The sequence below is a fragment of the Globicephala melas genome, chromosome 3 (assembly GCF_963455315.2).
Source record: "Globicephala melas chromosome 3, mGloMel1.2, whole genome shotgun sequence".
Taxonomy (NCBI): Eukaryota; Metazoa; Chordata; class Mammalia; order Artiodactyla; family Delphinidae; genus Globicephala; species Globicephala melas.
In genome coordinates, this window is record NC_083316.1 from 160644665 (window position 1) to 160658980 (window position 14316).

General features: G+C 56.5%; 1 pseudogene; it reads right to left on the reverse strand.

Annotated features, from left to right (window-relative positions):
• Positions 1 to 7630: 7630 nt before the first annotated feature.
• On the reverse strand, positions 7631 to 8123 carry LOC115865517 (cytochrome b-c1 complex subunit 10 pseudogene; annotated as a pseudogene).
• Positions 8124 to 14316: the final 6193 nt, after the last annotated feature.

Below are 14316 nucleotides of genomic sequence, written 5' to 3' on the forward strand. Positions count from 1 at the left end.
TGGGAGCCAGGGGCATGCGCATTTATCCAGACTTACTGTGTCTACACCCTCAGCTGAGAGGGAAGCTCAGAGGGGTAGGCCCCCGCCCAAGGCAACGCAGACTCTGGGCCTGCCTGTCGGGGTCCTGGGGGGGCAGCAGGAGTTGGGGGGGTTCCCCCTGCAGCTGGCAGGAGAAGCTGGCTTCCAGGCTGGGTGTGATGAGGTGTCAGACGCCACTGCCAAATACCTTTCATTGAGAAAGTGTTGGGGCCGCGGCCACTGCCAGGCCTGGGGCAGCTGAGTTTGGGGCCGGCAGCTGGCCCTCCTTCCCTAGGGTGGGGCAGGGGTGGGTGGGCGTCATCCTGGGGCCCCCTCCCCAGCTGCTGCGGCTGGGCCAGGAGTGAGCAGGGGGTCCTAGAGGGAAGTGGGCCAGGGAGACTGTTCCAGGCAGAGGGCAGAGCCCAAGAAAATGCTTGGCACAGGACGGTGGCTGGAGCCCCAGTGCCTCCTCATCCCTGCTAACAGCTCTTCAAGAGCGCAGCACTTGGCCCCAATATTCAGATGAGAAAACTGAGGCTCCAAGAGAAGGAAGCCATGGCTCTGAGCTGACAGCCCTGTGCTTCGTTTTTTTGTGGTTTTTTTTGCGGTACGCGAGCCTCTCACTGTTGCGGCCTCTCCCGTTGCGGAGCACAGGCTCCGGACACGCAGGCTCAGCGGCCATGGCTCACGGGCGCAGCCGCTCCGCAGCATATGGGATCTTCCCGGACCGGGGCACGAACCCGTGTCCCCTGCATCGGCAGGCGGACTCTCAACCACTGCCCCACCAGGGAAGCCCAGCCCTGTGCTTCTTGACGCTGTCTTGTGACCCCATTCTAGCCTCCGAGCCAGGAGTCTCCACGCCCCCGCTCCTGGAACGTTTGCTATCCGCCTCCTGGTAAATCCATTGCTCTCCCCCTAAAACTGGGGCTGCCAGACCACACCCCGCCAGCTTGGGGTGTGGGGGGCATAAAGTCCACCCTAGAGACCCCAGCTCCAGCCACGCTGGCGTCAGCTCAGGGCACAAGGAGGCCCTTGGTCCCGCCCACGGCATTTTAGACTTATAATTTTAGAACCAGGGGTTCTTAAAATTCCTAGTATTGCGAGTGGGAGAAAAATCTTGGAACAGTGCTTAAAACAAGAGAGTCTTAAACCTGCAGAATCCAAGAGGAGGAAGATAAAAATGAACACACATTGAGCAGTGACTGGATACAAGCCCTCCCTGTCCCCAAAGCCCTAACTCACTTTGAGAGCATTTAATGTATATTTATTGCCTTGGGCCTCAAAATATGCTTTTAGGGAGGGTGGTTTTTCACACACATACCCCCCCCATTTCACAGCTGAAGGGACTTGCCCAGGGTCACACAGCAAATGGGGACACCATAGGCTGAAGGGAAGGTCAATGTTTCTCAGAGAAAAGGACACAGGCAGTGGGTCTTGAAGGATGTCTAGGAGTTCGCCAGGTGGGCAAGGCAGGAAGGGCATACCAGGCAGCTGGAAAGGTACATGTGAAGGCTGAGGAGGGAAACCTCAGGCGGGCATGGAGAAGGGAGACACACAGGGGAGGTGTACAGAGCCTTGAATGCCACACACCTGTGGAGTCAGCGCTCAGCCTACGTGGCCCGCTGGCTCTTGTCCATCTGGAGAACTCTCCATCGGACAACCCCCAGCCTCTCCAGCCCTCACTCACACTTTTGCTCAGCCCATGCCTTTCATGGGAACATCTTCCCCTGCCCAGGGGCCAGACTTAGGGGCCTGGAGGGTCTGGGAGAATCTGGCAAACCCGAGGGTATCAGCCCCAGTCTCTGAGGGTGGGCCCCAGGGCTGTGCTTGGAGACAAGGTTTGGAGGCCCCGGTGCCAGCACCCCAGCTCCTGCCAAGCAAGGAGCTGGAGAGTCTCCGGTGGGTGATGGGGAGCCACAGAAGGTGCTGGAGCTGGGAAAGATCACACAGTTTCTCATAACAAAGACTCCTCTATACCTGGGGCAGCATTCAGCATGTGGAAAAGTGTTTCCTTTATGGAACTGGGTCTGCCCCTTCCCACGTGGCAGACCTTCGGGGTCCAAACCCGCAGCCCAGCGCCCCTTCCTCTCCAGCTGCCTCCTGTTTTGGCTGAACACTGCTGGCTCCTCCACTTGGGCCTCGTGTCCCTGGCATGGCTACCCACCACTTCCCCAGCCCTGTCTGTCTCCCTCATCAGCCCTCAGAGTTGGGTATGACCCAGTCGCAGACCCCAAAGACTGGAGCCAGCCTGGCGGGGAGAACTGGCTTCAGTCAGGTAGGAGGAATGCTTGCATTTTAATGGTGGAAACAGAAGCAGGAGGCCAGCAGAGAAGGAACAGTCCAGCTGAGCGCCAATGTCCTGTCCAACCCCTCCCAGGGCAGGAGCTGAGGCCAGACCCCAGGGCCTGGGGTGGGGGATCTGGGCAGGCAGGAGGGAGGAGAGCCCAGGGATCAGGGGAGCAACAGACACGGACATTTGGTGATGGATGCAGGGAAACGTCCACCGCCCTACCCAGGGTCACAGGTGCCGTGCCAAACAGCGGATGTGGCGCGTGGAGTCAAGCGTCCTTATCATCAGTCCTGAGGTCACACCGTCCTGGTCACTCACTGTCCCTGTCCTCCCCAGTCAGACACTCCCTCCCACATCACTAGGCCCCCTTCTTGTCACTCATTCAGCTACACCGTCACTCTTAATTGCAGCCCCACACGCAGTCATCCCCCCCCACCCCCCGCCAAAGTGCACACGGCTGGATTTGCCGGTTGTTTTGGGTGTGACAGCCTAGCTGGTCACTGTGCCAACCCTCACAGCAGCCCGGGCGGATGAACCCTGACACACAGGCAGGGTCCTGCGAGGGTGCTGGCAGCCAAGAGCACCTGTGTACAGTGGAGCATCAACACCCACAGTGGCCCTTTGTCACCCTGCACTTGGGGACACTCAACCCTCAGACACCCAGATCGCCCAAGTCAGGACTGATTCTGACCTGCCATGAACCCCCGCAGTTCAGTCCCTCAAAGCACACCGGGTGCAGCCTGGTGCACGTGGCACCTCCCACCGTCCGGTGGCCCTGGGGAGGCCGGGGGCTGGGGGCGCCTCGAAGTCCCAGATGCTTTTCCTAGGAAGTCCCGAGTCCCTTCCTGCTGACTCAGCCCTGGGGACTGGCTGCCAAACCTCAGGTATGTCCTCGAAGGCTGCCTGGCGAGGCCTCCGTCAAGGCGATCGGGGGAGCCCACTCAGGACTCAGCCCTCCCCCGGGCCCCAGCCCCTCCTGTGCCCCAGACGGAGACTGAGCTTTAACGATGGGTCATAAGGCAGGCTACTGGCATGGTGGAGGAGGCTGAGGTCGGCTGCTCACACCTCCAGTTCTTCCAGGCTGAGGGTCGGTAGACAAATGAGCTCCAAGCCAGGTCAGGCTCCCTCATAAAGGGGCCCTGCTCAGCTCACGCTCCTTGCTTTGTAAAGATGCCTCTGTCTTGGGTGGTCTGGGGAGATTTGCCTTGGCTGCCCCTCCTGGGGCCCGGCACGGGGACAGCGACACACACACACACACACACACACACACACACGTGCACACATGTGCTCTCACATGATGTCTACCTGCAGACCTGTGGGTACAGATATGCTTGATCATGCCCAGACTCAGCCCTGGACTGGCCTTTCCAGAGCCCCATTCTGAAGAGGGAGGCAGAGCCAGGCACAGGTACCCCAGCCTGTGGGGGTCAGATTTAGGCCAGCAGGAGGGCCAGGGGTTGGAAAAAACCAGAGAAGGGCCGAAGGAAGGCTTTCTGGAGGAGAGGGCATTTGCTATGGGCTCTGAAGAGAGAATAGGAGTTTGCCAAACCAAGATCAGATGTCCAAACGTCTTGAAAGCTGGTTTTAGAGTTTACCTTTTGTCTGTGAGGATTTTGAGCAGGGGAGGGACACAGTTAGATGAACCGCAATTCACTACCTCCTCTTGACCCAGCCTCTCCCCTCAGGGGGCTTTCAGTCAGATGGGAGAGGCAGAGCCAGACCCAATCTGGAGGCATAGAAGAGTCCTCAGGTTTGTGGAGCACCTGCTAGGCATTGGGTTGGATCTTGTCAACAACCTTTTAAGGTAGGTATCATCTCTAGTTTTCAGCCGAGGAAAGCAAGGCTGAGAGAGGGAGGTACCTTTCACAGGGTCCCACACGGAGGCAGGGCTGTTCACACACAACCCTGGCTTCTGACTTGCAGTTGTGTCTGCTGACCTGGTCCCAAGCGGACCCTAAAGTTCGAAAGGCAGGGCAGTGGGGCTCCAAAAAGTCAGCTTTGCCAAGGGTCATGTTTTTGCATCTTGGGTCCTGGCCTGTGGGGGAGGCCCCTGCTCACGGGACACACGAGCTCCCCCTGGGCCTCAGCATGACTGTCCCTCTCCCACATCCCTTGTCATTGGCTGCTGAGTGGCTTTGATGAGCAGCCTCTAGGCAGAGGGATGTCTGAGTAGGAGGCTGGTGGTGCTTTTCCAGGCCTCCTGGGAGGCCAAGGCCACAGGCCCGACGTCTGGCCCAGGTGAACACAAACACTTGGAAATGGCTGACCCGACGGAATCTAGGCTGTGGCTGAAGAAGCCACTGGAAAAACACACAGTCCACGCGGCCAGATCCAGCTTACGTCTCACCAGACAGGAGTGGCCTGCCCCAGTGCCTGGAGCTGAGGAATGTTCGTTCCCTAGCTTTTTGGAACCTGCTGTCTCTGACCGGGGAATCCAGCCGCCGGGCGGTGCCACCCTCGGTCTCCTGTGGTCAGGCTGTGACCCGCCTCCTAATGTGTCCTTGGAGAATTAGGCCTCTTGTCTTGTCCCCTGGCCCAGATGCTGTTGGAGACCATTTGCTTGCTTGCATGCCCCTGACAATAGGAAGCTCACTCCTTTACAGCTGTCGTACCTGGCAGCCAGGAGCCTGTAACTGGACCAGTTTCCTACAGGAAGCGCTGGCTCCTTTGACCACGTGGAGGGGAGGTCACTGCAGCCTGAGCACCCCACCCCTCACACCCCCTCCGTGGGTGCAGCCCCCTCCTGGGCCTCAAGACTTCCCCCATGCTCTTTGCATTCAGTGTGTCCTGAGTAGACCCGAGTGTCTCACCCCAGAATGTGCTGCTTGCCCCATGGCCATGCTTTAGCACTAATTTCTCCGTCCGCCTTCCTGAGCCACGGCCTGGGCAAGTGGACCACACATCCATTGAGCACCTGCTGGGTGCTGAAGCGCTTTACTTGCATCTCTTCACTGACCCCTCCCAGTGAGGCTGTTCCTATAATTGCTCTACTTTACAGATGGCGAAACTGAGGCTCAGAGGGTGTACTTGGCATCCTGGGGTAGCAGGGGCAGATTCTGGAAGTAGGAGCCATTCCCCTGCTGGAACCAGGATAGGGACCTGGTGGCCTTGTCTTTTGGGCTGGGGCGGCCCCTGGAGGCCAAAGGGGGAGCCGCAGCCTGAGCCACAGTCTTGGGCCTGAGAGCCCCCGGCTTCCCAGAGGCTCTGGCCTTTCCCCTACACACAAATCCTCCATGGCTCTGACGGTCCCTGTCAGTAAGAGCAGGAGCTCTGGGTGAACTCTTGCTGGGTCACCACGGAGACGCCTAAGCACAAAATCCAGCCTCTTGTATCAGACCCAGGCTGGAACCAGGGATGGGGAGGGACCAAATGAGGGGAATGCGGTGACACACCGAGGTTCCAGGGAGGGGGTGGTTCAGATGAGGGGTGGGGTCCAGCTGGACTGAGAACAAGTGCTGCCCGGTCTCCCAATTCTACCCTGCCCCAGGAGACACTGCGAAATTAAACTAGGAGCTTCGGGGGGCCTTTGACGAATGACCAACGTGGGGTGAGTGGGATGGCAGATCTCCCCTCCACACAGACCACAGCTCTCCTCACCTCTCAACCCTCCCCAGGACTCGCTTTGGTCCGGAAAATCCCCATCGGCCAGGACCAGAGGGAGCTCCCTGGCGGTCCAGTGGTTAGGACTCCGCGCTTTCACTGCCAAGAGCATGGGTTCAGTATCTGGTCGGGGAACTAAGATCCCGCAAGCCGCGAGGCCAAAGAGAAAAAAAAAAACAACTTGAGGACCAGAGAGGGGTAGATCCTCCCTGGGAACATACAGCCCAGTCCCCGTCCTGTCCCCGGTGGCTGGGCGGCGATTGGGTGGGGTGTGTGGGTGATGGGCCCAGAGCGAGATTAACCGGAGCCACGCCCACAGCTGCGGGGTTGCCCCATCACCTCTTTTTTTTTCTGGCCGCGCCACCATGCTTTCGGTATCTTAGTTCCCCAACCCGGGCCAGGGAATTCCCTTTTTTTTTTTTTTTGGAGTTGCCCCATCCCTATTCCAGGGGAGAACGCGGTTCCAGGAGGAGAAACCAAAACCCCCTGGCTCCTGAGGTGCCCCCAGCCCCTGGACGCTGGCTGGCTGGCGAGGACGGGGCGGCTAGGGGGAGAAGAAAGCTGGGGAGGGGGCGGTAGTGAGTCAGGCTGGGAGCAGAGGAGAGGGGTGGGGTTTGGGGGAGGGGTAGAACAGTTCGCCGGGCATAGGAGGGAAGAGAGGGTGCTCCGGCAGAGGGAACGGCCAGTGCAAAAGCCCTAGGGTGGGAACACGTTTATGGGAGGGGTAGCCAGGGGGCCAGTGAAGAGGGAAATGACGTCAAAGACACACCTTGTAGGGCCTGGAGGGGGACAAAAAGGGAATTGGAGTCTGAGAGGGAAGGGAAACCAGTGCCTGGATCCACTTCCCGTTGTAAGATTGCCCCCTGGCGGCCCAGTGAAGAACAGGCAGGGAGACGGTGGGGTCCGTCCATCCTCAAATCTACCCTCTGGCCCTCACAGGCCTTCACAGAAATTGTGGCAGCCTGAGCTAGGCTGCCCTTGGTCAAACCACCGCCCTCCTGTCTTCCTGTGTCAGTGTCCCCCTCGGCCGAACGGGGACAAGGTAACCTCAGACTCTCCAAGAGCATGGACACCATGCTCGGTGCTTTGGGTCCTCAGTGCTCACGTGATTCCCACCAAGCCTACTGGGGCAAGAGCTACTTCTGTTTCCACTTCACAGCGGGGAAAACTGAGGCTCAGGGAAGGCAGCACATGCAGGGTCTCCTCACACCAGGGATACCTGTCAGGAGAGACTGGACCCCACCAGGGGCCAGCCCAGTCGGCCAGAACACAAGTTCAAGTTCCGCCTGTACACATCTCCCCAGTTCTTCAGTTGAGGGAGGCTAGCAAGAATAGCACTAATTTGTTCTTCAAACTTTCTCTTGCTGATGCTGGTGTCCATTGGCGATTCTTCTTCTTTTTTTTTTTTTTTTTCAGAGCAAAGTTTCACGCTGTGTGCCTTCACACACCAAAACTTTCTCCACCAACATAGGAAGTCTAACTCGTGCTGTGTATTTCCTCAAGGGCCTGGGCCTTTCCAGATGCAGATGGAAGGAGGCAGCACCACCAGACACCAGAGGGATCTGAGTTCGTTGGGGAGGAGGGCGGTGTCGGTTTAATTAATTGTCCTTCTTTTTTTTGGGCCACGCTGCGTGTGGGATCTTAGCTCCCCAACCGGGGATCAAACCCGTGCCCCCTGCAGTGGAAGTGCCGAGTCTTAACCACTGGACTGCCGGGGAAGTCCTAATCATCCTTCTGAAACTTGCCATTGATGTAGGGCACCTGGTCCAGAATCAGCCACCACTCGGTGGCCCACACCAGTCCCACGGTGCCCACGGTGCCCCACATGCCCGCCATGGGAATCCAATTTCTGGCCAGCTCGCGACAGTGCGGGCCCAGGAACCTGCTCAGCATCCTGGGGCCCGCTGGTGATTCTTGCGTGAGTCAGTGCCATCATGGGCCAGCGGGAGACCCTTCAGTGCTGCTCCTGTGTCTGTGATTTACTCTAAAATTCAGGTCCTCTGGCTCTCTGACCTCAGGCTCCTACACATTTGGATGTAAGTTTTGAGACTGGAAGTGCTACTCCTCATGCCTGAAGAAGGTCCCTCATCACCTGGTTCTACAAGGACTGGCTCATTAGCCACTACAGTTGCTCACCTTCAACACACCTTGAAAGGAGTTCAGGGCGGAGATCAGGAATGAGGCTCTCAGTGCTCTGGGAAAACTGGCAGAACAGGTCTTCAGATAGGTAGGTATCTTCAGGAGGAAATTTTTTTTTTTAATGACTATTTATTTATTTTTGGTTGTGTTGGGTCTTCGTTGCTGCGCACCGGCTTTCTCTAGCTGTGGGGAGCAGGGGCTTCTCACTGCGGTGGCTTCTCTTGTTGCAGAGCACGGGCTCTAGGCGTGCGGGCTTCAGTAGTTGCGGCTCGCGGGCTCTAGAGGGCAGGCTCGGCAGCTGTGGGGCACGGGCTTAGTTGCTTCTCTGCATGTGGGATCTTCCCGGGCCAGGACTCGAACCCGTGCCCCCTGCATTGGCCGGCGGATTCTTAACCACTGCCAGCAGGGAAGTCCCAGGAGAAAATTTTTATGAACCAAATTTCTTGCATCTTCCCGTACTTAGAAAAGCACTAAAATCATTAACCGAGACATCTGCTCTTTGTGACTAGCAGCAACCTTCTACTGAGATGTGTGCTTGATTGCACGTCCCCTTTTCCAAAATCACATATATGCTGACCTCCTTCACACTGCTTCGGAGCAGTTTCTCAGAGCTCTCTGAGAAGCTCTCTCCAGGGCTATGGTCCTCAGTATGGCCCCAAATAAAACTGAAACTCACAGCTCTCATGTTGTGCATTTTAATTTCATTCGACATTCTCTTTCCAATTTATCGCTATTCCAAAATAAGGAAACTAAGGATCTGACACCCCAGCAGCACCCTGTCTCAGCCAGCCCCGAGGGAATGCTGTCGTGTGTAGGGCCCACACCCAGGCAGGGGCCGTAACCCCAGTCAGGATCACACATTCCAGGTATAGGGCCACCACTTGCAAAACTCTAATCTAAAGCCAGTCTTTTTTTTTTTTTTTAATCACCAGTCAATCCTGGACACTTTGCTAATTAATTAGCATGATGAATATTACAACTGATTTTTCTCTGGTGGGAGGACTGGGGTTAAGATGTGTGGATCAGCTAAAAATGAAAAAAAAAAAAAGGTTCTGAAGAACCTGGGGGCAGGACAGGAATGAAGACGCAGACGTAGAGAATGGACTTGAGGACACGGGGAGGGGGAAGGGTAAGCTGGGACGAAGTGAGAGAGTGGCATGGACATATATACACTACCAAATGTAAAATAGATAGCTAGTGGGAAGCAGCCGCATAGCACAGGGAGATCAGCTCGGTGCTTTGTGACCACCTAGAGGGGTGGAATAGGGAGGGTGGGAGGGAGGAGATATGGGGATATATGTATATGTATAACTGATTCACTTTGTTATAAAGCAGGAACTAACACACCATTGTAAAGCAATTATACTGCAATAAAGATGTTAAAAAAAAACCCATTAAAACACTAAAAAAAAAAAAAAAGTGTGAATCAGGGAGAATATTAGCGGCTCTCCCCCTCCCAGACACCTGGCCAGAGTCCCAGCCTTATCTGGGAGATGGTGAAAATGCAGATTCCCAGGCATGGCCCAGACCTGATGAACCAGAGCCTGCATTTAAACCCATCTCTGGCCTAAACCCTTCAGAGTAGCTCCCTTGACTTGAGACTGTGAATTGGTCTTGTGTCCAGCTGCTTGGAACCCTACCCAGGTTACAGTGGCTTTTGCCTCAGTGGCTCCGTGGAGCTCTAAGCAGATAGAGTGTGCCTTTCTGGGGCTCCTGACCAGGTGATGGAGATGTGATTTCATGGAACCTGGGGAAGGTGCCTACTCATCTCTCAGAGGCAGCCCAGGACACGGATCCTCAGTCTCTGCCTCCCAGCAAACTGGCTCACAAAAGCAAGACAAATCTCTGAAAAGCTACACAAATGGTACGCAAAGGATATGCAAATCCCACACATCTTTAATTCAAATAAAGCAAGTCGTGCATATTATATGCAAATAACAAACACATATGCTAATGTCATGAGAGGAAGGGTGCCCGGCTCAGGGGTGAGGGTTGTCAGACACATTTCAAGGAACACACTGAGTATAATAGTAATGGTGGGGCTTCCCTGGTGGCGCAGTGGTTGAGAATCTGCCTGCTAATGCAGGGGACACGGGTTCGAGCCCTGGTCTGGGAGGATCCCACATGCCGTGGAGCAACTAGGCCCGTGAGCCACAACTACTGAGCCTGCACGTCTGGAGCCCGTGCTCCGCAACAAGAGAGGCTGCGATAGTGAGAGGCCCGCACACCACGATGAAGAGTGGCCCCCGCTTGCCACAACTAGAGAAAGCCCTCGCACAGAAACGAAGACCCAACACAGCAAAAATAAATTAATTAATTAATAAACTCCTACCAACAACATCTTCTTTAAAAAAAAAAAAAAAAAAGTAATGGTGGAGGTCTCATTTCCTGCCCTGAGCCCGGCCCTTGGACCTGACAGCTACAAGTTGAGGGGGTCTTATATCCCTGGGTCTCCAGCCCAAGAGAGGTAGGTCTCCAGCCTCTAGCTCTGTACTCGCTGCAGGGCCACAGCGGCCTCTGGTGGATGGTGATGGGACACAGCAGCTGGACCTCTCACTCCACCTCCACTTTCTTCTCCCTGTGTGGTGGTTTCCAGATCCCCCTCCCGTGGGGCCCTGATCATGAACTTCCAAGCCACAGATTAGTGGGGGAGGGGGAGAGGAGGGGGAGGGGGAGGGTGGAATAATGAGTAATGAGCAGGACTGGCTGAGGGGAGTGGTCAGTGTTCCAAGGGCTCCTGCTGCTCTCCCAGCACAAGCCTCAGGGATTTCTAAACTGCAGACTGCCCAAGGGTATACAGAGAAATGAGAGATCGCTTCCCTGTCAACTACCGGATCCTTGGTTCCTTCCCCAGTGGCCACGGCTGTGACCTGCGTCTCCTTCCAGAGATACTTGGATACCCCCACCCCCCCAATTTCGAAAATGGACACAAATGGTTATCCTTCCTACTTTTTTTACATTAATGCATTGTGGAGACGAGCTACTTCAGTCTTTTGAACGGTTGTATGCTATTCCACTGCAGGGCTGAACAGCGTGATTTAAACAGTGCCCAAAGGACAGACATTTATTTTCATTTTTTTTGCAATTACAAAAACATGTGGCAGGAAATGCATCACTTTGCATTCATTTGCATGTACCTGTAGAAGAATTCTTAGAAGGAAAACTGATGAGGGAGCGGGTGTGTGCATTTTTAATATTAATGGGTTCTAGAAGATTGCCATCTCGAGCAGCCATACTCTCCCCAGAACTGCCTTCGGGCTCACAGCCTTGGCTCTGCCTGTCTCTCTCCTAAATGGGAGCCTGGGGCACAGGTCACGAAGCCTCTGTGCCTCAGTGTCCCCACCCGTTGCATGGAGGTACCATCAGCACCCACTCTGCCAGCAGGGCGGTGTCAGGGGGTGCCAGGTGACTCCTCCGCGCTCTTGTGGTCCTTAATAGCTCGATTAGTGTCGTGGGGGCATATTTTAGGCATTTTTTTGAATAATGCTGTATGAAATGCTGGTAAAGTGTGACTTTACGCGCAGAATTTGACCTAGGGAGTTTCCTCAAATTACAGCCCTCCAAGAGGGACTTCCCTGGCGGTCCAGTGGTTAAGACTAGGTGCTTTCCACTGCAGGGGGCCCAGGTTCGATCCCTGGTTAGGGAACTGAGATCCCACATGCCGCGCAGTGCCGCCAGAAAACCGAAACAAACAAGCAAACCAAACCTCCAAGGGACTCAGCCAGAAGCTGGCGGCCGAGCCAACCACGAGCCGCACTCACGCCACAGCCACGAGAGAGCGCAAGTGAGGGGGAGGCTCCAGGGCCACCTGGGACCTGCAAATTGCTGCTTTGTCTATTTCCTGTGGGACCGCGCTCTCCACCTCCTCTCCAGTGTCCACACGACCTGCCGTGGCACATCCCACCCTCTTGCTCCCACAGGACCTACCCAGCAGCTCTCCGCGGCACTGCCTCAGTTTCTCCGCACGGCCTCTGGCGACCCCTTTGCCGCGAGTCTCCTGGAGAGCTGACTGTGCTCTCTGATCCTCTGAGTCGCTGATTGTCTCTTGAACTAATCGGTGGCCCCATTGCTCCACTGAACCCAGGCTGCTCAGTCTGGCAGTCATTTTTCCATGTTGGTGGACCTTCACTTTCTGCTCCTGAAATCTGTCCTTCTGGCTTCCATGACATCCTGTCTTGGTTTTTGTCCCATATTCTGGCCTCTCTCAACTTCCAAACTTCTATCCTGAACAAGACTCCGATGTCTAGTTGCGTGCACACCCCAAGCCTGTCAGTCCAGAGCTGAGCTACCTTCCCTCCGTGATGTCCCCGTCCAGTCTTCCTGTGGCTCAGACCACCCCATTCCTACTCAGCAGCGGGTCCTGCAGGTCTACCTTCACCCACGTCCCCCGACCCTAACCACCCCTGCCTGCACTTGACCACCAGCTGGGAGGTCGCAGGACACTTGGACCCCCCTTTCCTGCAGTCTGTTCTCGATGCAGCAGCGGCGGATCGTGAAGATGTTAGTCCCCCTGGGGTGCCCCCTGCTCACACCAGGCCTGGCCCCCTCCAAGGGCCGGCACCTCTCGCCCTCCCACTGTTGTGGGTACCTCGGGCACGCTCTCTCAATCACCTCCCTAAGGCCTTGTCTTAAGGCACGGTCCCCAATGGGATGCTGGCCGTCGTCAGAAGGAATGAAGCCCTGACACATGCTGTATATAAAATGGTGAACCTTGAAAACATGCCGAGTGAAAGAAGCCAGACACAGAAGGCCGCATGTATGGTTCTATGTATATGAAATGTCCGGAACAGGCAAATCCACAGAGACAGAAAGCGGATGAGTGGTTGCCAGGGGCTGAGGACGGGAAATGGGGAGTGACTGCTCATGCGGACGGGGTCGCCTTTTGGGTGGGCTCTACAACAGCCTCGACTGACCGAGACCCCCCCAGGCTGTGGGTTTGGGGTTGCCCAGCATCCTAACAGCTCCTGCTGGCAGGGATAGGGTGAAGAGCAGCTGGGAGGGCTCAGCGGAAAGGTTGCAGATGCAGGGGGAGGTCCTGATGGCTGTCCCCCGCCCGCCCTGAAGGTTTGCAAGGGCAGTGAGGGGAAGAAAAGAAGCGCCAACCGTGCAGAGAGCCAGGCTGGGGGCGGGCTCGCAGAACAGCACCAAAGAGACTCGAGCTGAGGGGCGTCGCGGGCACAGGGCTGCAAACATGGGAGCTACCTAAAATATCCAGCACTGGGGCTGAGGGGCTCCGGCCGCGGCAGTTCATTCCCTGGAGGAAGATCCTCCCAGACACAGAGGCAGTGGCCAGTGCAAGATGCATCGGGTAGAGAGAAGCATGGTGTGCCAAGTGGGGGCTCGTCTGCAGGGACACACCCAGACCGCCGCGGGCCGTCTTGGCAGGTCACCCTGAGGACTAGCGTGCAGTGGGTGCCAGTGGAGAAGGGGCCAGGGCCCGGACACGGTTGGCTGAGGTTGTATCACCCGCCTTAGATATCCATTTCTTGGTTCTTGAAAGCAACAGAAATGGAGACGTGGAGGGCAGTGTGGTGACAGGCCAGGTGAGAGCAGCCGGCTGCTGCCCAGAGGCCCGTGGGTGTGATGGGTTGGGATGGGCAGATGTGCGGGGGGGATGGAAGCCACAGGGGTGGGGGGCAGAGGTCCTTTGATCCCAGGAGACCACCGTGCTCAGTCTTTCGGGGTGCAGGCCGGGACCCCGCTGTGCTGCATGGCTGTGACACAGCCGACCCTCACTCCCGCACCTCGTTTCCTGTCTGCAACCCTCACTAGAGTGTCGGCGCCACGGTGGTGACACCCGCGGGGGTTGGAGACAGGACAGAGGGATCTCTCGGGCATGGGGCCCAAGAACCGGGAGAACGGTGACGCATCCAGCTGGCCAGGATCTGGGCGGAGCTGGTGTGGAGGTGCACGGGAGTCAGAACACTCTGTGTCCAGAGATGAAACACTCTGGACAGAAGCTCAGATGCTGGTCATGGTGGCAGCTGACAGTGCGGGGTTAGGGCCGCGGTGACACTGACTGACGGGCAGATACAGTGCACCTGCTCAGGGCCCCGAGCTGTCCTGAGCCCAGGTTCATTTAATTCTCCCAACAGCCCAGCTCTAGCATCTTCATTCCCGGTGAGGGGAAGAGAGGAGGAGACAGAGGGAAGGTCCCACCCGAAGGCTGAAGCAGAGGAGGAACTGGGTGAGGAGACAGAAAGGGGCATCCAGGAGCCGGGGGACTTGCAGCGCCAAGCCTTGGGCCAGCAGGATTTCAAGAGCACGGA